Below are 23,144 nucleotides of genomic sequence, written 5' to 3' on the forward strand. Positions count from 1 at the left end.
ACATTAGAGAGAAGTTTCTGCAGAGGTGTCAGGCTCCGCTCACTGAGCCAGGGCCAGGGAAAGTCACTGAAAAGTAGGTTCAAGGTGAGAATAAGCACATCTAACTGTCCAAGCTGCCTAGAGATGTAAAGTGCTGTCTCCGCCCACTCCAATCCCTTGCAAAGGAGCACTAACAAGCTGACCAGGAAGACTCTGAAAATGCAAAGGAGTTTCCAAGATCCATCCAGTCATGAAAAGGACCAAAGCCCTTTCCCCTGGGAATTTGCAACATCCTGAAATTTACCCATTCAATGCATCTCTTGAGCACTTGCTCAGCTCCAGCCTGGGCCCTGGGGCACAGAATGAAAGAGACAGGAAGTGTCCTTGCATCTTGCCATGTACATTCCCCTTGGGACTCCAAAGATCAAGAAACAGGGATGACAGAAAGGAGAGTCATGGGCTAGGGAGTGAGTTGGGAAGAAGGGAGACGACACTAGGCCTCGAACCTGGGTGAAAAGGCGCTGTGCGCAGAGTCCAGGGCAAGAGAATGCAGGCAGCAGGAAGGCCCTGCAAAGGCTGGGAGCAACTTAGAGGAGGAGCAAGGAGCATGGGACATTGAGGCATTGGGGCTGGGAGGGAACAGAAAGCCAGGGGTCCCCGGGGCAGGGTTCACAGGGGAGCACCATGATCTGACTCTGGCTGTGGGTCTCCTTCTGGCAGACTTATACAGAGTGCTGCACAGGGCAGGCACAGACACATGAAGCCTGAAGAGGAAGCCAGCGAGCACGTTGGTGGACAGGATAAGGATGTGGGTGGGGACGGAGTGGGGAGGGGCTGAGGCACGAAGAAATCTGGGCTCTAGGTAGCCAGAGCTACACTGTGAGCAGGTGTCAGGAGTAACTCAGGGTGATGGTGGGGCCACCTCGCACAAGGAGAGAACTAGGGGAAGGGGTGTCCCTGGTCGCGCCTTCTTGATCACACATGTCTGCCCAGGACTCTGGGACCCAGTCCCTTCCAGTAATTTAGCCCAGTGAAGAAACCAAGGGGCCAGGCGACAGTGTCCACAGTTAACTAGGACTGGGACTCTTGGTGCCCTGTGGGCTGTGTTGCCCCAGACCAGTGGTTCCCCCAGTCCAGGGTCCCCTACCCCAGGTGGCCAGCAATTGGCCCAGGCTGTGCTGCAGACAGCAGTACAGAATTTTTCTGGCTCCCCGGAGCTCTGCTAGGAGTCGGAAGCACAGGCAGTGCTCTGCCCCTGGACAAGTGAATGAGGAGGGCACATCCGGGGCATGCCCCCACAACCCTCCCCTTTCTCAGTCAAAGGAGGTGGTGCCCCCTTTTCAGGACATCCTTCAGAGCCCCAACTCCACCAGAGAGGTCAGCGGCATTCGGTTAGCTGGAGAAGGCGAGGAGGAGCCCAGTGAAGTCTAGAGTCAGATAGACAAGAGTTCAGATCCCAGCTCTGCCATGCCACGATTAGGGTTAGGGTGACCCTGAGAAAGCTGTATATGTAGTTATTTCTTTGAGAGTCAGTTTCCTCATCCACCCAGTGGGACAGTAATTACCTGTCTCATAAGGTGATTATGGATACTAAACTGAACCCAACCCCCTCACTTACTCCAGCTTTCCCTGCAGGTCTCAGTTGCCGCCTCTCAGTGGCTTTTCCTGGACTCTGGGCTGGGGGAGTACCTGCTAGGTCATCCCACCACAGAGCTGATCACAGTGTTATAAAAGAAAGATTGGGCCAGCCAGGTAGTATGGAGGTTAAGGCAGCTGGATCCCACCTGGCTGACTGGGTGGTTTGAGTACCAGACCCAGTGGCTTGGAAACACTCCAGGCATGTGTGCGTGCATGCCCAAAATCCCCAAAGGAGAATGGAAGACAAGCCATTGCGGTGTGGCCGCCTCTCGGGTGGTGCTTTCTTACTTTCTCTCTTTCCAGCAAGCTCATGTGCCCTATAGTAGATTATACGTGCATGCATACATACATACATACATACATATGGGACAGGTCACAGATGTATCTCCTTTGACTGTCGTGTTTACCATCACACCTCCTGGGCCTGGCATGGGGTTCTGCATGACACTGACGATCAGTAATCTAATGAATGAATGAGTGAGAAACCGCCTCCTCAGTCTTGGCCAGCTTCCCACCCTCTGGGGAGGTGTTGCTCAGTGCCTTGGCACCCTGCATCCACCAGGCAAGGAGGAAGAGCTGGGCTGCAGCTGAGTAAGCATCCCAGCTCCGGACCTAGCCTGCCCTCGTTGTTTAGGGATGCACATAATTTCATGGTTGGCCTGGAGCCTGCCCCAGGGTCAGAGCTGGGAGAAAAGGTCATAGGTAGAAACCATCCATAGCTCCCTGGGGGCCCCCAGGCCTCTCTGGGCATAGAAGCAGCACTGGCTGGACAGAGGCCTGGGCCCCTAGAGCCCGGCCTGCTCACCATACAGATGCAAAGCCTGAAGCCTGGAAGGGTGGGACTTCCTTAAGGTCTCAGGGCTGTCCCTGAGTGGCAGGTTAGACAGCCAGGCTTTTTCCTGACTCCAGGCTTCCCATAGGAGTATGGGAGTATTGGGCAGGAGGCTGTGGGGACCAGCCTCCGAATGGCAGCTTGGGGCCCCACAGGCTGCCTAGTCAGAGACTGGCCTCAGAGGCCTCCACCTACAGCCAGCTCCCCGCAGTGCCCTGCTGCCTTTCGGAAGCAGCCAGCGCCAAGCAGGCAGATGGCTGGCGGGCCCCCTGGCCCAGCCCTCAGGCCCAGATGGCTGACCCGGCACGAGGCGGGGCGTCACAGCAGCAGCAACAGGAAGCCCACCGCCACCAAGCACCCAGGGCCGACAGGGAGGAAGGAGCGGCTGCCCAGCAGCCTGCAACCTGCCTAGAGAGCCGCCTGGGCCTGGCCATCACACTGGCTGGGAAGCCAGGGCAGTCCCAAACTGCACAGACCTGGCCACAGGCCACCACTCTGTGAGCACAGCCCAGAATGGGCAACTCCCCCCAGGGAGAGACCCCACTCTTCCCTCTCTGCTTGTCAGTGAAAGAAGGAAAAAGGCCTTCTGCTGCCAGACACGTAAGCCCTGTCACCTCCAGGCCTTCACTGTTCAGTGGGCTTCCTTGAGTCCGAGAATAATAATAATAATAACAGCAATAACAATAGCTGATATTCCTTAAAGGCCTGCTATACACTATGTTTTTTGTAGGGAGCTGCAGAGAATCTTAAAAAAGAGAGAGCGAGAAAATGGGAGCAAGAGTATGCACGTGTGTGCACCCCAAAGGGGTCTGGTCACACCGCAATCCCTTTCCTTCAGTTCTCCATCCTGCCAGGATTCTGGGCACACATGCATAGTCGGTGTGTTTTCCAGGCTGCCAGAACTGCAGATGGGACTCAAACCCTGGTCAGCCATGTGGGCTCAAGCTTCCTCTGCATATGACTTCACTGTGGGCCAGGCCCAACTATTCTAAAAGCTTCGCCAACTCAATCCTTGTAATAACTGTGAGGCAAAGTTATTATTATCCCCATTTTACAGATGAGAACATAGAGACTTAAAAAGAAGTCTCACAGAGCTAGGAAATGACAAAGCCAGGATTCAATTCAGGCAGCCTGGGTCCAAAGCCAACCACCCACAGTAGTGACCAAGCTCCCACTGATCTCACACAACAGTGTACCATCCCCAACGCCTTGGGTTCAGGGGGGCGACATGTCAGGTAACGAGCTGCCCATCATAGGCACTTTCTAGGTAGGGCATCCACTATGGGCAAAAATAACTCAGGTAAGCTCCAAAAGGTCGATAGAGGAGGCAGTGCTGTTGACAAGCCTGGGTGTCTCTGGAAGAAGACACATCGCACATCAAATCACACAAACCACGCCTACATGGTTGCACCCTCGAATGGTCTAAGAGAAATGTGAACACGTGTGCACGTGGACACACAGACGAGCCATTCTGGGGAGAGGTAAGACACTATTATGACCATACGACCAGCCCAAGGGCCACTAGACCACAGGAAGAGATGCCCCGTCTTGGTGTTGGTCCCCAGGAAAGCCTGAGAGGGCTCCTTCTCCTCTCTGAGCCTCAATTTCCCTACTCGCACAAGGAAGGGGTTGTCCGAGGTCATCTCCAAGGTCTTGGGCTCTGTGCCACCTGGCCAGTCACCTACGACTCTCTGTCCCCAGAGCCCAGCAGGGAGCTGTGACTCAGCAGCAAGAAGCATTGCAGGAGCCTGCCCACAGCCCCCTCCTCCGCCCAACCCAGCACACAAAGGGCATCTTGTTACTGGAGCCTGCCAGTGGGAGGGTGGAGAGGGCTAGGAGGTGAGAGGCCAGGAGAGAGCCTGTGTCAGCAGGGCTGGGGGCAGGGCCCTCGTGGCAGGAAGTCCAAGTGGATGGCTGCAGAGAGAGGTTGGCCCCCCACTTCTGCAGGAGCCCTGTTTACTAAGTTCCCTTTTTTATTTTTAAGCTACAGTTTGAATGAGATTTGCTTCCCCTCAGCAGCTGCAGACCTGGAAATTCCCAACAGCGTGGGGCCGAACCCACAGCCCAGGGCTCCGGCTCAGAGCCTGGGCGTCTGGACTCTGCATGGTGTGGGACCAGAGCGCCTTTGAATGTGATGATGGCCAAGCCAGTTTTTCAGTCTATAAAATGGGGATGCCGGCTGAAAAGAGAGCATTGTCATCACACTCCCTGGCAGACCCAAGTCACCTCCCTGGAAAACCTGGGACACACATAAGGGCATCCTGGTGTCACACTTGCTGAGCCTGGCTCTGTCCCTACTTGGCTGTGGGGCCCCAGACAGGCCTCTTTCTCTAGCCTCAGTTTCCCAGTTTGTAAAATGGAGATGGTGATTGAGGCCAGCAGGTGGTTTGGTGGTTAAGGTGCGGCACTCCCATGTAGCCAAGCATGGTTTGAGTCCCAGGGCTTGGAAATCACACTGGGCACATGTGTGTGCATGCCCAAAATCCCAGGAGGAGAATGGAGGAAAAGGGAGTGAGGTGTGACCATCCCCCAGGGAGTGATTTCTCACTTTTCCTCTTACTGGCTTTCTCTCTGAAAAGCACACATACTCTATGGAGAGAAAAAAAAAATCTTAAAAAAATAGAGAGACGGTGAGATGGTGAGAGGGGAGAAAGAATATTCTTCCTAGAAGTTGCTTGGGGATCATTTTTCCATGTGTCTGACATAGAAGTGACATGAGACACCCAGGTGCCTGTGAGTGAGGGGTCAGTCTAAAGTCTGTACAGGTGATGCACGTGGGTGTAGGTACAAGCGTGCATGTGTGAGCAGACAGGCAGGTGTGGCCCCTCATGGGCACCCGTTCTTCCTGCCATCCAGGCCATTTCCTGAGCAGGGCACAGGGCGCAGGGCTTCTCTGGGAGCCCTGAGCACTAGTAATTGATTCAAGGGGTGCAGATAGACCACTCCAGACCCTGTCTCCCCCAAACACTGGGCAGAGCTCATTATCGGCGGCCCGTCCACCCTAGACCACAAAACTGCCACCTCACCCTAGCTGTGAGAGGCAGCATATACATCGTAGCCATGAGAGTGGTGCCCCCTAGAGTTGTACCCACACCGTGCACCCTGAACATTCACAGGCGGGTTTCCATCTTCCATTTCTCCAGAGAAGGGACTCTGAATCCCACCAGGAAAACAAACCTGACCAGACACTACAAACTGTAAAGCGCTGTGACTGCTAGTTATTCCACTCAAGTCTCACAGTAGTCCCCATCTCACAAAACTCTCGTTTCCACTTGACAGATGAAGAAATCGAGACCCGAGGAGGGAAATAGAAGATCCAGGACGAAGATGGCATAAAAAGAGGACATGAGCACGAGGCGTAAGAGTAGAAGTGGATACAAAAGCCAGGCCCAGTCTGAAGTTGTATGGACAAGGACCCCACAATCCAGCTGAGCACAGAGACCTCAGTGAGCACAGACCCACCCTCTTAGCTGGGGCTTAGGGGTAGCCCAGGGGACATCACCAGGGAGCAAAGCAGCCAGTGTGCAGGCTCAAACTGTCCACCTTCCCTCCCTCCATTGTAAACTGGAGATGGTGGTTGGGAGGAATCCCGGGAGGCTGTACACACGGGCTTCCTTTCCAACAGTGACCAGCACTGAGAACTCAGGCTCAGGCACACCTCAGCAGGCTTTCCTCCCACCCTCGCTGCAGCAGGGTCTGAGAGGACAGCAAAAGCCCAGCATGGGCAGGCAGGCACTTCCTGGGATGCAACCTGGCACAGGCTCATGCAGAGCCTGCTGGCACCACTGCATGCATGGGCAGCCTGGAATGAGAGGTGGTTGCACAGCCGCTGGGGGCCACGCTTGATACAAGGAACTGCAATGTGTTGGGCCTATAGAAGCCACTTTCAAGGTGTAATTTTCTCAGCAAGTAGTCCCTGATTGCCCTGGAAGTGCCAGGCCTTAGGCTGGGTACAGGGACACAGTGAGGGATAAAGCACGATGGCTCCTGCCCTCATGGAGCTCATAGCCTAATGGGGGAGGAGATCACTAAACAGATGAGATAACACACACAAATAAGAGCCAGGGGAGAAGAGATCGGGACCTCACAGTGGAGGAACCTGACCAGAGAGGGCTTCCTGGAGGAGTTGACATTAAGCTTAGAGATCTTCTTTTTCTTTTTCTTCTTTTTTTTTTTTTTTCTGAGAGGTTTCCGCGTGTCCTCGCCAGAAAGACAGAGACGGAGAGACAGAAAGTGAGAAATCACCTCCCCAGGGTGATGGCCATTCCACAATCCCCTCCATTCTCCTCGTGGGATCTTGGGCACACACGCACATGTGCTCGGTAAGCTTAGATCTTCTGAAGAATGAACAGGAGCTATTTAGGCAAAGAAGACGGGGAAAATATTTTGGGCAGAACAAACTCAAGGCGGGAGGGAATGCACATATTGGTTTATCTTATTCCACAGTGATCCTTTTTTTTTTTTTTTTTTTTTTGGAGAGGTTTTTTCGCTATAGGGCACATGCGCTCGCCAGACAGACAGAGAGACATAGAGACAGAAAGAGAGAAATCACCCACCAGGGGGGATGGTCACGCCGCAATCCCTTCTCCTCCATTCTCCTCCTGGGATCTTGGGCACACATGCACACGCGCCCGGCGTGAGTTTTAAGCCACCGGGTCCGGGACGCAAACCGCGGTCGACTACGTGGGAGTCCAGCGACATAGACATTATGCTAACTGCTGGTTCCCCACAGTGATCTTAAGAGATGGAAACAAGTGTCCCATTTTGTAGGTGAGGACATTGCAACTCTGAGGGGCTGAATTAGTACAGATCCCACACATCCAGATGGGGTGCATACCCCTGGTGCCCACCACATGCCGTGCATTTCCAAGCCTACTGTCTGAGCCCTAAAGCTAGGCAGGAAAGGTCGTGGAGGGAAAGGCTGGGTCTGTCTCTCCCTGCAGGATACAGACCCAGATGTGTTGCCTTGACCTTGTGATGAACAACTCCACTCTCCCCAAAGAGGCTAGGGTTCCCATGAGGGCCAGACATCCCCCATAACAGCTGCAGAGCTGCTCATATGGCCCCATGAGGCCTGGTCCTAAAGCCACGGGCCCCTCATCTGCCTTTCCAGCCTGCAGAGAGTGTGGTGGCCCCAGTTTCTTACCAACACTCATTCTGGACCACAGAGCCCATGAGGACAGCAGTCAGGAGAGCCCAGGGCACCTGGACACCCGGTTTTCTCCAGGCAATGCTTCCTGGAAGAGTTGCCCTGGTGTGGAAGCTTCAGAACCAAGAGGACTTTGAACAGGCCAAAATGGAGCAGACACAGAAACTCAGGGCATGGAGAATGGGCCAGCAAAGGCAGTGGTTCTTACCAGTGGCATTTGGGAAATGGCGAGCAGTGCCCAGCAGCCAGAGTACCCGGTATTCTCAGGGGCTACTAGGGCCTCAGCTCCAGAACCACCCAAGGTCCCTTGCATCCCAGGCTCAGGACCCAACAGACACTGAAGGGTGTGGTAAGATGTGGCCTTCCCTTCAGCTCAGTGTCACTCCACTCTGTGCAGACCGACTCCCAGTCTCAGGGTCCAGAGCCCTGGGAGCCAGGTCCTGCTATGGGCACAGAAGAGGGCTATAAGACATCCTGACAATTCTTTGGAAATCCTGACCCCCACCATGGCTTTGACCACCTCTTGTCAAATACACTGCAGTTCCCAGGACATAAACATCCACATGCGACCTCCATAAAAGCTACTTTTGCTTACAAAGAAATCCTCAAGGCACCCTGGGCCACCTCTGCTTGCAACTTGGGCTGAGGGAAGTGCATCCTAACCTTTGGGAGGCTGGCACTTCAGTCCGGTTGCTGTGGGAGGACAGGCTTCATTCAGCTGTGCTTGCTCATGCCTTCCCTTTCAGGAGCATGGGGGAAGCATTTGCCGGCCCTGGGGGATCTCCAGCAGGACCCACCCCCTCTGAACCCAGCTCTGTCTTGGTCCTCACTTCTGCCCCATTGCCTCATACCTCATACTCCCTGTTTTAGAGACATCCTGGTTGGACTTGACCCCTGCCCACTGCCCAACAACTTCCCATAGCTCGTTAGCTAAAAGACCACTTTATCCCCTACCTCCATGCCCAGCTCAGATGCCTAAACTCCCTCCCTAGGTCCATATCCCAGATTTCTGCTTCCTCAGGAGGCCACATGAGACCCTCCGGTGTTAGACCTCTTCCTAAATCAGCAGTGGCTCATCAATTTCATCTCACTAGTCAGCTCCCATTCCTTTGGCATCAGTTTTCTAGAGGACTGTGTGCAGAAGGGTTCTGGTGCTACGTGTAGGCTCAGTGGTTGTTTAGTGATTGTTCAGTGATGTCTGCTGTGAGCATAATGGGGAAGAATGTGCCACAGTGTGCCGTATCTGGGCAAGATTCTTTGGGCATTTTAGTAGATGCAAACCTGAGATGTGTCCGTCCCCAGTCCCGTTCCGTGCACAGCCTTAGGCTGGGCTCTGTAAGGAAATGCAGGAGGAAGGGAAAGTCCCACCCTTTGACCCATATTTTTGCCAGGCCAGCTAGGAAGTGGGGAACACTGAATGCATTGATTGAGCTTCTCCTCTATACATGAGAAGGACAAAATATCATGCAGGTTCTGAGGTCCATAGCGGTGAAGTAGCTTGCCAGGGGGTGGCACAGCCCCCTGAGCCTAGTGGAGCCTCATGAAGTTGTTAAGAGATAACATACAACTCTGTGGAGTAGGCCTCATGGAGTGGAGCCACAGTCAGAGCGGACCGTCAGAGGAGAGGGGAGCAATGACAGAGAGCAGCCTGGGTGGGTCAGAGGGCTAAGAATGTCTCCTGTGTTTGGTGAACAGTGAGCTGGGTTTTGAAGCAGGTGAACCGAGAGAGCTGGGACAGGTCAGAGGGAAGTGATCCCTAGAGCCGGCATTCGAGCCTAAGATTCCAGGGCTCAGGACTAAAAGCAGACTTGGCCCAGGGTTGCACTTGCTTTCCATCCTCCTCAACAGAGGATGAGGACATTCTCTGACCACACAGACTAAAGGGGACCACCACCTACCCCATTACACTCCTCTCAGCACCCCAATTATCACCACAACTTGTAATTCCCTGTTTTATGGATGGATCCACATTGTCTTGTGTGTCTGTCCCAGTGGTCTGTGAGCCCCATGAAGGTAGGGACTGGGTTTGTCTTGTTCACTCTGTCTCCATAATCTAACTCAGCCCAGCAATAGGGTCGTCGTGGTTGTCCAGTTAGAGCATACACTGTGGTAGGCAGGGGCTACACCCTCACACCTGCAGGCCGAGCAGATAAAGTGAGCAAGGTGGGCAAGTGAAAGACTCTGGCCCAGCCAACAGGTGGCATGGTGATTAGGACACTGGATTCCCACATGGTTGACAGCGGTTTGAGTCCCAGACCTGGCAGCTTGAAAATCACAACAAATGAATCAATCAATAAAAAAAATGTTTGAAGGAAGGAAAGAAATGAAAGAACATCTCTGGCCAAGAGACAACAGCAGTGGGACATGGTCCTCAAGTCATGCTCAGAGCCGACATCACTGTGGACCTTCCATTGCATTGATATACAGTCACGGGCTGCATGATGACATTCCAGTCCACGATGGACCACGTAGATGATGGCCATCCCAAAAGATGATCCGAGGCCACACTGTATACCGTCGGTGTGGAGTAGGCTGTACTGTCTAGGTCTGCGTAACTACACTCCATGATGTTCATACAATGAAACTATTCAGTGATGCATTTCTTAGAATGTGTCCCTGTCCTTATGCTACTCATGACCGTATATGCGAACTGTTTTCATATAAACAAGGGAATATCTTTCACATCCCCAAAGAAATAGTACTTCTCCATTTTGCTAGAACTAATGATATTCTCTGTCCTTCTTTGTTGAACTACTTTTGCTAAAGTTACAAATATAGAGAAATACTCCCCACTTCATGGGAAAACAACAGGCCAGGTATGAAGATACATCAGCCTCAGCATTGGGTGGCCCAGTAGTTCTCAAAGTGGGTCCTGTGCCAGACATCAGCTGCACCTGGGAACTTGTTAGACATTCTCAGGTAAATTCTCAGACCTACCCCAGACCCACTGAAACATAAACTCAGGTGTGGTATAAAAAAAATCTGTTTTCATAAACCCTCCAGGTGATTTTCTTGCCTGCTCAAGTTTGAGACCTTGTGCAATAGGGAGTGGTGGAAATTGTGGTAAACCAGAGGGCACATAATATGGCCTAAAAGGGCCCCTGTTGCTCAGCTCCAGCCCACAGATGCCTTGTAGACATATGAGCCTGGTATACGGCTAGCAAGCCCCAGAAAGAAACCATGGGTCCCGGTTAGCCTTCCTAGACTAGCTCTAAAGGCCGGCCCAGCCCCTACACTACCCGGGAACTCAGAGATCCCCACCTATTGTGTGGGACTGCTTCGGAGGTCTCAAATTCCACCCAAGGCCTACAGGGCCCACCCAGCACTTCTCTGGTCAGAGGACAAACAAACTTGAACAGGTAAAATTCTGGGCCCTGATGATCAGGCAAAGTACAAGTCTGGGAGTGGACAGAGAGTAAATTCCCCATTCCTGAGCCCCAGGGCTCATAGGCATTCTCTCTCGTTTTTGCAACCTCTCCATTAGGGGTCAATATGTACATGTTAAAGAGGAGGAAAGAGGGGTTTCGAGAGGTCGAGTGATTTGCCCTAAGTCACAGGACTAGAAAATGAAGGCCATGAGCCCGTTTACCTGGCCCAACCTGTGCTGAATCTACTCTCCCATATTGCCAGCCAGCTGAAGGATGGGAAGGAGGCAGGGAAATGACCAGGGCCAGACTGCTGCTCCCCTTCTCACTAGCCTGCCTCCCCGATAGGGCTTCAATTCCAACAGCAGTCACCGGCAGTGCTGCAGCAGTGAGACATAATGGGGAAGGCAGCAAACCCACCCCCTGCTTCTGCGTCAGGGGGCTCTGTTCCACATGCAGATATGCAACCCAGAGCCAGGGACATCAGGAGCCAGGGCCGGCCTAATGGAGAGGGCCAGGGCTGGCAGGGTGCTGACCCAGCCAAGCAGCAGGGGCCCACTGTGCGTGAGGCACAGCCTTGCCTCATCAACCTTCTTCCCCAAGGCCCAGCCAACTGCGTTGCACTGGCCTGGGTGGACCCATGTGAGGAGGTGTGGTTGCCAGGGAAGCCAGAAATGACTTATTCCTTCCTATGTCTCTGACACCAGGCAGTCACGAGCCCCCAGAATGTCTGACTGGCCCACGCCTTGTCCCCAAATACAGGAGCCCACAAAGGCTCCCATATGCCAAGCCGAGGTGTCTCCATACAGAGGGTGCTCGCCCAGGCTGGGCTCTGGTCAGACTTGGCTCAGACTCAGCTCTCGCCAGGCATGAGTCAGCGCTGTCAGCCTGTGTGTGGCCACAGCTGGCTGGATGCTGAGGCCATCCGGGCCAGGCCCTGGAGGTCCGCTGGGGCCCTGAGGCCTCACTAATGGGGAGAGATGGCCCCAAATGACCCACAGGGTCACATAAGGGAGAAAAAAAAAAAGGACAAGTGGAAAAGAGCTGAGCACAAAGAATATCAAATTGTAAAGTGGCAGAAGCAAATTCAGTCAGGAAAATGGCCACCACACACACGCGCGCGCACACACACACACCACCACCACCACCACCAGCCCAGCCATGGGCACGCACTGGTGTATCCTACATGCCAGACTGACTGCACATGCACCCCGCACCGGGCCATGCATACACATCCCTGCAGGGGCCCAGCTTCTGCCGCACACAGCTCTGCAGTACTCAGCACACACAGACGCGCCGAGAGAAGCCCCAGCAGGCAAAGCCACTCCACGCGCACGGCCTGCCTGCGGTGTCAGCTTCTGGCAGGCCCAAGGAATGTGACTCACAACCCCCGGCTTGCGTGTACATCCAGGTTAGGGAACATCGTATCACATGAGGGCTGTGATGCTCGGGAGGCCTGTGATCAAGGACAGGCCTGGGGACTCGGGTCCTGTGCCCTCCCGGGCCCGGCTCCCTGCCAAAGGCGCAGTCCAAGCGCCGGCCCGGCCCTGCAGCTTCAGCCGTCCGCAGCCAGCCTGGCTTCTGTGCCCCGCCAGGAGGTCGCGGCGCGGAGCGCGGCCAGGAAGTCAGCTCGGAGTGACAGCTCCCCCCCACGCTGTTTGTTTATTCATGACTCATTCGTCTCCACAGACTGGCTCTTCTTTCTTTCGGGAGGAGGGAAGAAAGAAGCGGGAGGCAGGGAGGGCGGGAGCGAGGGAGGGGAACGAGAAGGGGGAGAGGCGGGCTCCACAATAAACAATGAGGCAGCTGAGCCGGCCGCGGCGGGAGGAGCCGCCGGCCAGCCCGGGTCCTGCGCGCGGGATCCGCGCTCCTCCCGCCCGCCCCTCCCCATCCTACCCGGCCCTTCGCAACCTCCAGGCGACGGGGCTGGAGCAGCGGTAATTGGATCCTTGCCGCCTCCTCCCAGCTCCCCGCCCCCAATCGGGGAGCCGGGTAAATGCCGGGTACCTTGGCAAAACAGTCGGATCCAAACCTATTATTTGGCTAATGGGCTTCCCCCGTGCGGCTCAGCTACACCCTGCGGACCGGCCTCCTCCCCCAATTCCCAGGGATGGCCCTGGTGTCCCTCCGCGCCCCAGCCTCCCCGCGCTGGCCCCAGAGGGGACTCGGCGGAGGCTCCGGATAACTGGAGGAAGCGCGGGTTCCGAGGCTTCAAGGGCCTCATTGTTCTGCCTCGAGGGGCACATTGAAAATGCTCCAGGATTTGCTTCCTGTGAAAACAGCCTGCGAGGGAGGGGGCGATCCACGGTGGAGAGACATTATCCTCCTGGAAGCTGCCCAGATTACACAGGGAGAAAAAGGTTGTTTTGATTGTTGCTGGCTCTTTTCTCCTTTCCTTTTTCTTTCTTTCTTTTTCCCTCCTCTCCTGTCTTTCGCTCCCCTCCCTGGGGCCAAAGAGGAATCTCTATGGCTGTTGAGCAGGTCGAAAATGGGGGGTGGGGGGTCTGCATAAATAGGGCTGGTGAATGGCAGAGCCAGATATAAAGTCTGATTCAGAGAAATTCAAAAGAATGCAGGGGCGATGAGGTGGGCAAATCCAAGGAACTCATTTCCCCAGCATCCCCTCTGAGTCACGTCTTGCACCATGAGGGGAAAACACATCACGCCACAATATGTCACATGCCTGCAGCAAAGGATCAGGCCGGTGGAGACACACAGCTCCTTCCTCCCTGGCCTAGGACCGCCCATCCAGAGCCACACAAGGCAAGGGTCTGGTCTCAAACCCTCTCCCGCTCCTAAGTGACCTGGAAGATAACCACAGTGCACCCTTGCACAGCGCCTCCTATGTGCAGGGGGCTGTTCTGCAGGCTTCACGCTCATTACCCATGTAATCCTCAGCACAGCCCGGTAAGGCAAGTGCTCTTATTATCGTCATTTCCAGATAAGGAAGCTGAGCCCAGAAAGGTTAAGAAACTGCCCAGAGTCACACAGACTGCCCGGCTGGCTCCCTGGCCTATGGTCTTAGCTTCTGTGCTGACTCTTCAGAGCCTCAGACTTGTCATCAGGAAATGGAGATGATGACAGGGACCTCATTAGGGGCCAGGAGGATGCAATAAGAAAACCCAGGCAAAGCGTTCAGGACAGCATTGAGTGTTAGTGCGTGCTCATATAGGGACAAAAGAGGACAGTTTCTTCCTAACACGCCAGGTTGTCATGAGGGGTCATAGCGCTGACTAAAAAGGCTGCCCCTAGTGCAGTGTCTGGCCCTTAACTTGTGCCCATAATATTCGTTTTCTTTTTTCTTCTTCCTTTTCCCATCACTTTTTTTTTTTTTTTTTTTTTTAGATTTGTGCTATAGGGTGTGTGCACTCACCAGAGATACAGAGAGAGTCAGAGAGACAGAAAGCGAGAAATCATCCCCCAAGGGGTTGGCTACACCATAACCCTTTTTCCCCAGTCTCCTTTCGGGATTTCGGGCACACACGTCCATGCGCCCAGCATGAGTTTAAGTCACCAGGTCTGGGGCTCGAACCACACTTGACTACATGGGAGTCCAGCAACGTAACCATTACACCATCTGCTAGTCCTTTTCTTTTCCCATCACTTCTTACCGAACATCGATCTTTTGAGACGAGATCTTCTTGTCTGCAAACTCTCCCACATAACACCCTTCAGAGCAACCAGGGGGGCCCCTGCACGCACACACATCCTCAACCTCTGCTGCCCACTTGTCTGCCTACGTGAACTTTCTCACAGACCCAGGCCGAACCTGAGCCTTCCCTGAACTCCTTCTGTAAATTGCCCCATTCCCCCAGTCTGCCCACCCCCTCCATCTGCACAACTCCTGGCCTCTCTTATATGCTCTGCCTTTTCTTTTGGCCATGGCCTCGTTACACTCTGAGACACTCTAAAACTCACATTTTCTCATGTTTTGATTTTGCTGCCCCCTCCCCCATCAGCAGTTGGAATGTAAGCTCCAGAAAAGTAGGGACTGTCCTTTTGTTTTATTTAGTATTCCACGCACGGCAGTCACCGTGACACTGAAATCCTCCATGAGTATTTGTGGTGTGAAGGAGTGGGTCTTCGCATGGGCTGTTCCCTCTTGCTGACCACTCGTCCCCTCACTCGGATCATTTGCTTGCTTTATTTACCGGAAACTCCTACTTGTCCCACAGGCTCCTGCCTCTGGAAATGTTGCACTGTACGTCTCACCCTGCACCCTTGCTACGTGCCTGTCCCTGGGTTACCTCTCTCCTCTGCTCTTTGCTGTCCCCAGTTCGACCTGCCTTCCTTCCCAAGCCTCCCCACAGGCCCTTCTGGAATCCTGCTTTCTTTAAGAACCTCTCTGTACTTGGCCTCTTGATGAAAACCTGGGGGTTTGTGATGCGTATCCCTTGTCCTCTCTGTCCTCACCTCTTTGAGGAGGCTATTCCTGTCTCTACGCCTCTCTTTCTTGAGTGTTCTTCAAGGTCCCCATACCCCTTTCATATCCCAGGGCTGTTTCCAGACCGTGATTCCATCACCCCCACAGGATGGGATTTTTCTGCTGAGACTCCTGCCACCCCACTCGGCTACCTTCTCCACATGGCTCTCACGGCTCACCTCTAGCCAGCCCCTCTTCACTTAGATCACGGTCTCTCCTTCCCCCTCCAAAGCTTGCCTTCAGCCCATGGTCTTTAGCATGGGGGAGAGCACATCATAACGCAATATGTCCCGTGCTTGTACATTTGGGTGGTCCATCCAGCACCTGGACCTTCCAGACCTTCAGCTCTCCTCTTCATGGGCCATCTTCCCACCTGGGTCCAGCCTCCAATTCCATGGCCTACCCTGGACCAGGCAAACACTCCTTTTCTTCCATTTTCCCCTGTCCAACATTCTCCAGCTGTTCCAGTGGTTGGGTCATCTGAATGACCCTCTCGCCAGCACCCATGAATCCTTGGTACACCATCTTTCCTTTCATCCATCTAGCCAAGCGTCACCCAGAGACAGCCCAACCACCATCCTTGCACTGTAAGCTCAGGCTGGCAAAAACTCAATGTGTGAAAGTGGAGACCAATGTCAAGTGAGTCTCCTGTCTCAGTGGCCCATCAGCATGACTCCAAAGTCCTCTGGCCTGCCCTGGCCAGCCTCCCTCTCCATTTCCCTCAGGGACTCTTTGCCTCAATGACATTCACCCCCTTCTTCATGGTCCCTGTCCATTCTGCCTACCTTGACTCTCAGAGATATGTGGCTTCAAGAATGTGAAGGCCTTCCCGTGTGGCCTGCTGTCCCTTCCCCACGTCCAAACATCCCCATCCTGATTTCTCTCCATCTAGAATCAGAGGGAAAGGCCTCTCTTCTTCTCATCGGAAAATCCACTTATGTGCTGGGCCCACTGCTCTAGGACCTCCATCCATGACCCCCTCTCTCCTGGGCCTACAGGATCTCCCTCCATACCAAGGCTCCATACCAAGGCTTTCCCTCTCTACCAAGCCTCCATACGTGCTCGCATCTGTCCCATCCCAGGCAGACTTTCCTTGGCCCTCGTCTCCCCTGGCGGGCCTTTTTCAGCTCTTTTCCTATCAGCAGCTCTGCAGCAGTCAGCGTAGTTACCTGCTGCCATGTCCTCACGCGGCCAGCATGGCCACACCATTTCTGCATAACCTCCTATGTCTCTGATCACCCCTAATCGCCTGTGGGGCCCTCCCTTCCTCCACCTGTCCCCTAAAGGTCAGAGTTCCCAAGGATGGACCCCCTTCCCCCTTGACACCATCTTCCTTTCCCTTCTGACCACACCTGTGGTTTCCATCTCTGCCATGTGCTCATCCTCTCCACAGCTACGTGTCTGACTCTGTCCTCTCCCTGTCTGCCAGACCCTAGGTTTCCGGCTGCAGCCTGGGATCCTCTGGCTTCCTTAACATCTCATGGGCACCTGAGACTCACCCAGTCTCAACCTGGGATCAGCCTGGAGTTTGCTCCACCCCTGAATTCCCCTGGGCTGGTTGCATCACTGCTCAGCCAGCTCACAAGGCCAGCCTGGACTCCTCCCTCTCCCTCACCCACACATCCAGTCGGGCACTGGGTCCCTGACAACTTAACCTCCCGCAAATTTCTCAATTCATTCCTCCCGCTTGTCTGTCCAGTACCACAGCCCAAGGTCAAGACCTCATGGCCTCTTGCCTGCTTATTGCAACAGCCGCCCTGCCCCTCACCTCTGCTCACCCTGAGTCAGCTGCCACACTACTGCCACGGTCACTGTTGCAAATTCATATCCAGACACGCCACTTGCTAGCTCAAAACCTATACATAGGATGGGGCCAGGCTTGTAGCCTAGTGGTTAAGGAAGGCCGGATCCTATAAGACAGACCACAGTTCAAATTCCAGCCCCAGAGGTATGGAAGACATACTGCATGCAGGTACATATGTGCCCCAAATCCTGACAGGATGGACAGATGGAAGGGAGGGGTGAGAGAGTGGCCATGCCCTATCAGGGCGTGCTTTCTCCTTTTTTTCTGTCTCTCTGTCCCTCTCTGGAGAGTATGCATGCACTCTGGCAATTAAAAAAAAGAAAAGAAAGATAGGATGACAGCAAACTGCTAAGGTCACTAAGCTGTAGGGCTTGTCCCCTCTGAGACCCCTAGCGTCCTTTCCCTCCCCTCTGAGCCTGGGCATAAATTATCACAACGAAAAGCAATGAACAGTTTACAGAGCTTTGTGTCTTTCTAATTTTGTTCACTCATTTCCATCTGCTTACAGTGCCCTTCTCCATTTTTAATCCATTTCATTCATTCTTATCTTTCAAGATTATCTCAGTGCCTCTCCTTCCAGGAAGCCTTCCCTGACTGCCCCTGCTCCCATTCAAGGTAAGATGCTCTGCCATGAGGAGGATTATTCTTTTGGAAGTATTTGTGTAGGTGGCCCTCTTCCCCATAAATTACAGGAGTCTTCCTTCACAGCTGTGCCCTCAGGACCCAGAACCTAACTGGTACTCAGCAGAGGTGAGATGGAGGTGAAGTGGAAGCCTGGCACACAGTGGGTGCCTAACTGATGTTTAACTACCCTCCCCAGGCCCTGCCCTAAGCAGGCAGCTCCTCCCTCCACCCTTTAAAAATATTGAAAATGTATTGTCTTGCGAGGTGAGCCATCCTTTTTAGGGGGTGAGTGGGTGCCTGGGGATACCATCACAGCTTTGGAAACAAGCAGTGTACAATTTTGGACCAAATCTAAGCCGGCTCTTCCACCCACTTCATCTCAGCTTTTCACTGGCGTCTCTCACGGACTCTCCCCTTCTCCCTCTCAGCCTTCAACCAGTACCACAGCCCAAGGTCAAGACCTCATGGCCTCTTGCCTGCTTATTGCAACAGCCGCCCTGCCCCTCACCTCTGCTCACCCTGAGTCAGCTGCCACACTACTGCCACGGTCACTGTTGCAAATTCATATCCAGACACGCCACTTGCTAGCTCAAAACCTATACATAGGATGGGGCCAGGCTTGTAGCCTAGTGGTTAAGGAAGGCCGGATCCTATAAGACAGACCACAGTTCAAATTCCAGCCCCAGAGGTATGGAAGACATACTGCATGCAGGTACATATGTGCCCCAAATCCTGACAGGATGGACAGATGGAAGGGAGGGGTGAGAGAGTGGCCATGCCCTATCAGGGCGTGCTTTCTCCTTTTTTTCTGTCTCTCTGTCCCTCTCTGGAGAGTATGCATGCACTCTGGCAATTAAAAAAAAGAAAAGAAAGATAGGATGACAGCAAACTGCTAAGGTCACTAAGCTGTAGGGCTTGTCCCCTCTGAGACCCCTAGCGTCCTTTCCCTCCCCTCTGAGCCTGGGCATAAATTATCACAACGAAAAGCAATGAACAGTTTACAGAGCTTTGTGTCTTTCTAATTTTGTTCACTCATTTCCATCTGCTTACAGTGCCCTTCTCCATTTTTAATCCATTTCATTCATTCTTATCTTTCAAGATTATCTCAGTGCCTCTCCTTCCAGGAAGCCTTCCCTGACTGCCCCTGCTCCCATTCAAGGTAAGATGCTCTGCCATGAGGAGGATTATTCTTTTGGAAGTATTTGTGTAGGTGGCCCTCTTCCCCATAAATTACAGGAGTCTTCCTTCACAGCTGTGCCCTCAGGACCCAGAACCTAACTGGTACTCAGCAGAGGTGAGATGGAGGTGAAGTGGAAGCCTGGCACACAGTGGGTGCCTAACTGATGTTTAACTACCCTCCCCAGGCCCTGCCCTAAGCAGGCAGCTCCTCCCTCCACCCTTTAAAAATATTGAAAATGTATTGTCTTGCGAGGTGAGCCATCCTTTTTAGGGGGTGAGTGGGTGCCTGGGGATACCATCACAGCTTTGGAAACAAGCAGTGTACAATTTTGGACCAAATCTAAGCCGGCTCTTCCACCCACTTCATCTCAGCTTTTCACTGGCGTCTCTCACGGACTCTCCCCTTCTCCCTCTCAGCCTTCAACCCCAGCATCTTCCCTCTCAGCTCTCCCTGGCTCAGCTTGTCCCATGCACAGAACCAGCGTGGGGCCAAGAAAATGCATCCAGCAGGAGCAAAGAGCAGGGTCTTCACCAGCTCTGGTGCTGACCCCGTAGTACTTTGGCACCTCCTACACTGTGCCTCGGTTTCCACCTTACGAAGGATAGAACCAGAAGATCCCCCCAGACCTTGAAGCTCCACATACAGAATTCCTGGAGACTACGAATGTGGGTGGAGCCCTGGATCATTATGGGACTCATAAGTTGACCACATCCCTGTCCACAGAGAGCCCCAAATTACAACCTCCTCTTTTCTCTCCCCTTTATGCATTTTGCTCTTCGATTGCAGTTGCAAGACAACTGTGTTTTTTTTTTTTTTTAAATCCAAACAGGCCAGGGCCGCCAGCTCCAGCTACGAAGGCGATGGAAGAGGGAGGAGGGCTGTTTTTGGTGTAGTCACTAAGCTCGAGTCTAATCCTGGAAAATCAAATAGAGACATGACTTGGCCCTTCTGAGCTGGTTTGACCCCACAGACACAGGGCAATCCCTGCTGTGGTGGCATTTGTGTTTTCATGCCAACATCGCAGAATGAGAGCCGGAGCACGATTCGTGCGTGCTCAGATGATCGGCAAGACTTGGTCACTGACTTGAGGTACCCAGCCAGCCCTGGGTTTGGGGGTCCAGCTCTAGAGAAGGGGAGGTGGGAGGCAGCCCTACCTCAGTCAGCCCAGAGAGCATTGGCTGTCGGAGGCCCGGAACATTTGGAAAGAGCGGTGCAAGATTTAAAGAGAGGGCGAGGAGCAGAAACAGTGTCGAGAAGAGCCAAGCCATGCTTTTGATCATGTCATTCCTAAAAGGCTCCTCGGCTCCCTGCTGTCAAGGGGACGAAGTGCAGACTCCCTGGACTGACATGCAGAGGCCTTCTCACAATGACCCCGAGGTGACCTCTCCCCTCCTGCACCCTCCACCCTGCTCCCACCTCCTGTGCATGTCCTGGGGGTCAGTCTGGATGGCCCGATGTGCCAGGCTCTCTCGTTTCCCAGTGGCTTTGCACATGCCAGTCCATATCTGAAACACTCTCCTTCATCTCATCTTCAGGGAAAATTCCTTCTTATTCTTTCAGGCCCACCTCCTGTGTCCTTTCTCCACAGAGCCTGCACCAGTCCCCCAGCTGGAATTGAACCATTTATCCTCCAATTCTGCAGAGCGGTGTTTTATATTCAAGACAAGCAAGCAAATAAACAAGAAAAGTGTGGCCACCCTGCTTGCACAATTGCTCCCTCGCCTGGTTCTCACACTCTGTGGGTAGAAAGGAAAAAAAAAAAAAAAATTGGCCACAATTCAGAATGAGGCCCTGGAGGCTCAGAACCATAGGTGGCTTGTCCATGTCACTGGGTCACTCACTCACCAGCCACAACAGACTGGGTAGTCTAGATTCTAGAGGGTAGCCCCTATCTCTCTACCACGCTTCCCTGTCTCAGGTGAAACCCTCATTCCTCAGGGCCCCCCAGAGCACCCAGCTTGGTGTTCAGTAGATGGCAGCAAGTCCAGTGGTTTCCTGACCAAGAGGTAGAGTCTGAACAATGCAGGAGTGGCAGAGAGAAAGGGGTGCCTCGTGACCCGAGCAGTGTGTCTAGGACAAGTGAGAGAAAAGTCAGTGGGCAAACAGATAGCCAAGGTGAGCTGGACGGGCCATTTATGCTGATGCGTGAGCAATGGGGAGCCACTGCAGGCTGTAGAGAGAGGGCTATCTCCAAAAGACAACCGTCACTGTAAGAGACTTCCTCACCCAGGCCAGAACCTCGGGCTTCCCCAGCTCAGAGGCTGCAGCTCCGGATGTGGACTCCAGAGGGACTGCTCCCCCTAGCAGGCTGAGGAACAGAGAGGGCTGCTTTGAGGCTCTACACATGTTTACTCTGGAGTCCACCCTCCTGAGGAGAGGCTGGGCAGAAATGGCAGACCCCAGGGTGGCAAACTGAATATGTCCCCTCAGGGGCTTCCTGCATCCCAGGCTTGGCAGGGCCTTCACTCTGCCAGCCCCAAAGGAGGGAGGAGTGGATCCCTGCTGTCGGGGCCCCGCCCTGCTCAGGGGAGCCATGGCATACCCAGACAGAAGACAGCTCCCCAGACAGAGCCAGCGCGTCAGCATTTCTGGAGATACGGAGGAGAGGTCTGAGCGGTTAGTGAGATAGCCCTCTGCAAGGACAGCCAATGAGACGGGGAGGAGATTCCTCTGAGGGGCCCAGTGGGGCAGCAGCCTGGGCACCCAGCCACCAGGGAGCGCTTAGCAGGCCACATTCCTCGCATGCTACAGGAGGCACGTGTCAGGGGCAGAGGGAACCTGCCCTGCCCCTCCCAGTCAGCAGCACCATTTATAGCCTGGGGCTCCAGTGAGAGCCCCAGGCCCAGCTTCCACCAAGACACCTGACAAGAGAACATCACCCCACTGGGATGCAGACCCACTATGGGCCCTCCAGACCAGCAGTGCTATGGGCTCCCTGGCCCAGATTTCTGGGTCCTTGATGTCTGACCCCAGAGCCCCTTGCTCATGACCCTCCCTGGCTGATGTCTTTCTAGATCCCCACCCCTCCTGATTCATGCCATGTCCCTGGTTGGATTAGTGTGGCCACGCTGATTACTAGATGTGCAGTTAGAACTGAGTTTGGGATAAACAGTGAGCGTTTAGTATAGCTATGTCCCATATGAAATTTAGCTGGGCAACTCGTGTGTTTCATGCGCTGAATCTGGCACCTCAATTTAGATGTTAAATCCCTCGATTCCACCTATGGTGGTAGGTGTTCCTTATGCCTAGTGGGTCAGACCTACTGGCTTTGGTCCTAAGGGACTCTGTCTTCCATTCTGTTCCAGTTTATCCATGACTGTGTAATAAATTACTCCAAAACTTGGAACAAAAATGGCTTGGTTACATGTCACAATTTTTAAAAAATAATTATTTAGTTTATTTTTTATTTATTCATTCATTGATTTTTAAATTTGACCAGAGAGAGACAGAGGGTGAGAGTGAGAGAGAGAGGAAGTGAGAAAGCAAGCCACCAGGTCCAGGACTCGAACCCTGTCGGCCATGTGGGAGGGTCCAGCGCCTTAACCAGCACACTACCCGCTGGTCCCCATGTCACGATTTTGTTGGTCGGGAATTTAGACAGGGTTCAGCTGGCAAATCTTCTAGTCATGTGCTTAAGGGGAGCAGCCATTCAAGTGTTTGGCTGGTGAATGGGGCCATCTGAAAGCTCCGTGCTGGCTTCACCCTCTTGTGTAGCGCCTTGGTAAGGATGTCTGGAAGACAGAGACCATTCAGGACTCATCCCCAGATGCCTCACATGCGGCCTCTGCAGCATGGCAGCCTTGGGTAACAGAACTTCTCCTGGGGTGGCTCCAAGCTCCCAGATTATGTGTGCTAAGGACGGACTGGACAGACTGTGCACCTCCTTAGGACTCAGCTTTGAAGCCCCCCCTCCCCCCGCATCACGCTGCCACATTCAGGTCCAAAATTAGACTCTCCTTCTCAATAAGAGGAGTAGCAAAAAGTGCAGCCATCTTTAATCTATCACTTACAGGGACCAGCAGTTGGCGTCATCTGTCACTTAGAGCTCGAGCACTGCTGAGCCCTGCACTCTGGCCTGACTCAGATCCTCATCACTGGTCAATATGCTTTTCAACCTCCTTCTGAACAATCTCCCTACCTCTGCCTTCAG

The 23,144-nt window shown here is 53.6% G+C and overlaps 2 long non-coding RNA genes across 3 annotated transcripts in view; one reads left to right on the forward strand and one right to left on the reverse strand.

Annotated features, from left to right (window-relative positions):
• LOC102475413 (uncharacterized) overlaps positions 1–23,144 on the reverse strand; it is a 93,398-nt gene that overhangs the window by 37,123 nt on the left and 33,131 nt on the right. The window contains exon 1 of one of the 2 annotated variants that reach the window (XR_003550464.1): positions 12,349–12,543. The exons of the other annotated variant lie outside the window; for it this stretch is intronic. This is a non-coding gene — a long non-coding RNA (uncharacterized LOC102475413). Of the gene's footprint in view, positions 1–12,348; positions 12,544–23,144 lie in introns of those variants that run through there. 2 annotated transcript variants of the gene reach the window in all.
• Positions 18,463–20,676, forward strand: LOC106735529 (uncharacterized). The gene is made up of 3 exons (XR_001370818.2): positions 18,463–18,526; positions 18,914–18,973; positions 20,583–20,676. It is a non-coding gene; the product is annotated as an uncharacterized LOC106735529 (long non-coding RNA).

This window comes from Tupaia chinensis, unplaced genomic scaffold, assembly GCF_000334495.1.
Source record: "Tupaia chinensis unplaced genomic scaffold, TupChi_1.0 Scaffold000424_1, whole genome shotgun sequence".
In the NCBI taxonomy this organism is placed as follows: Eukaryota; Metazoa; Chordata; class Mammalia; order Scandentia; family Tupaiidae; genus Tupaia; species Tupaia belangeri.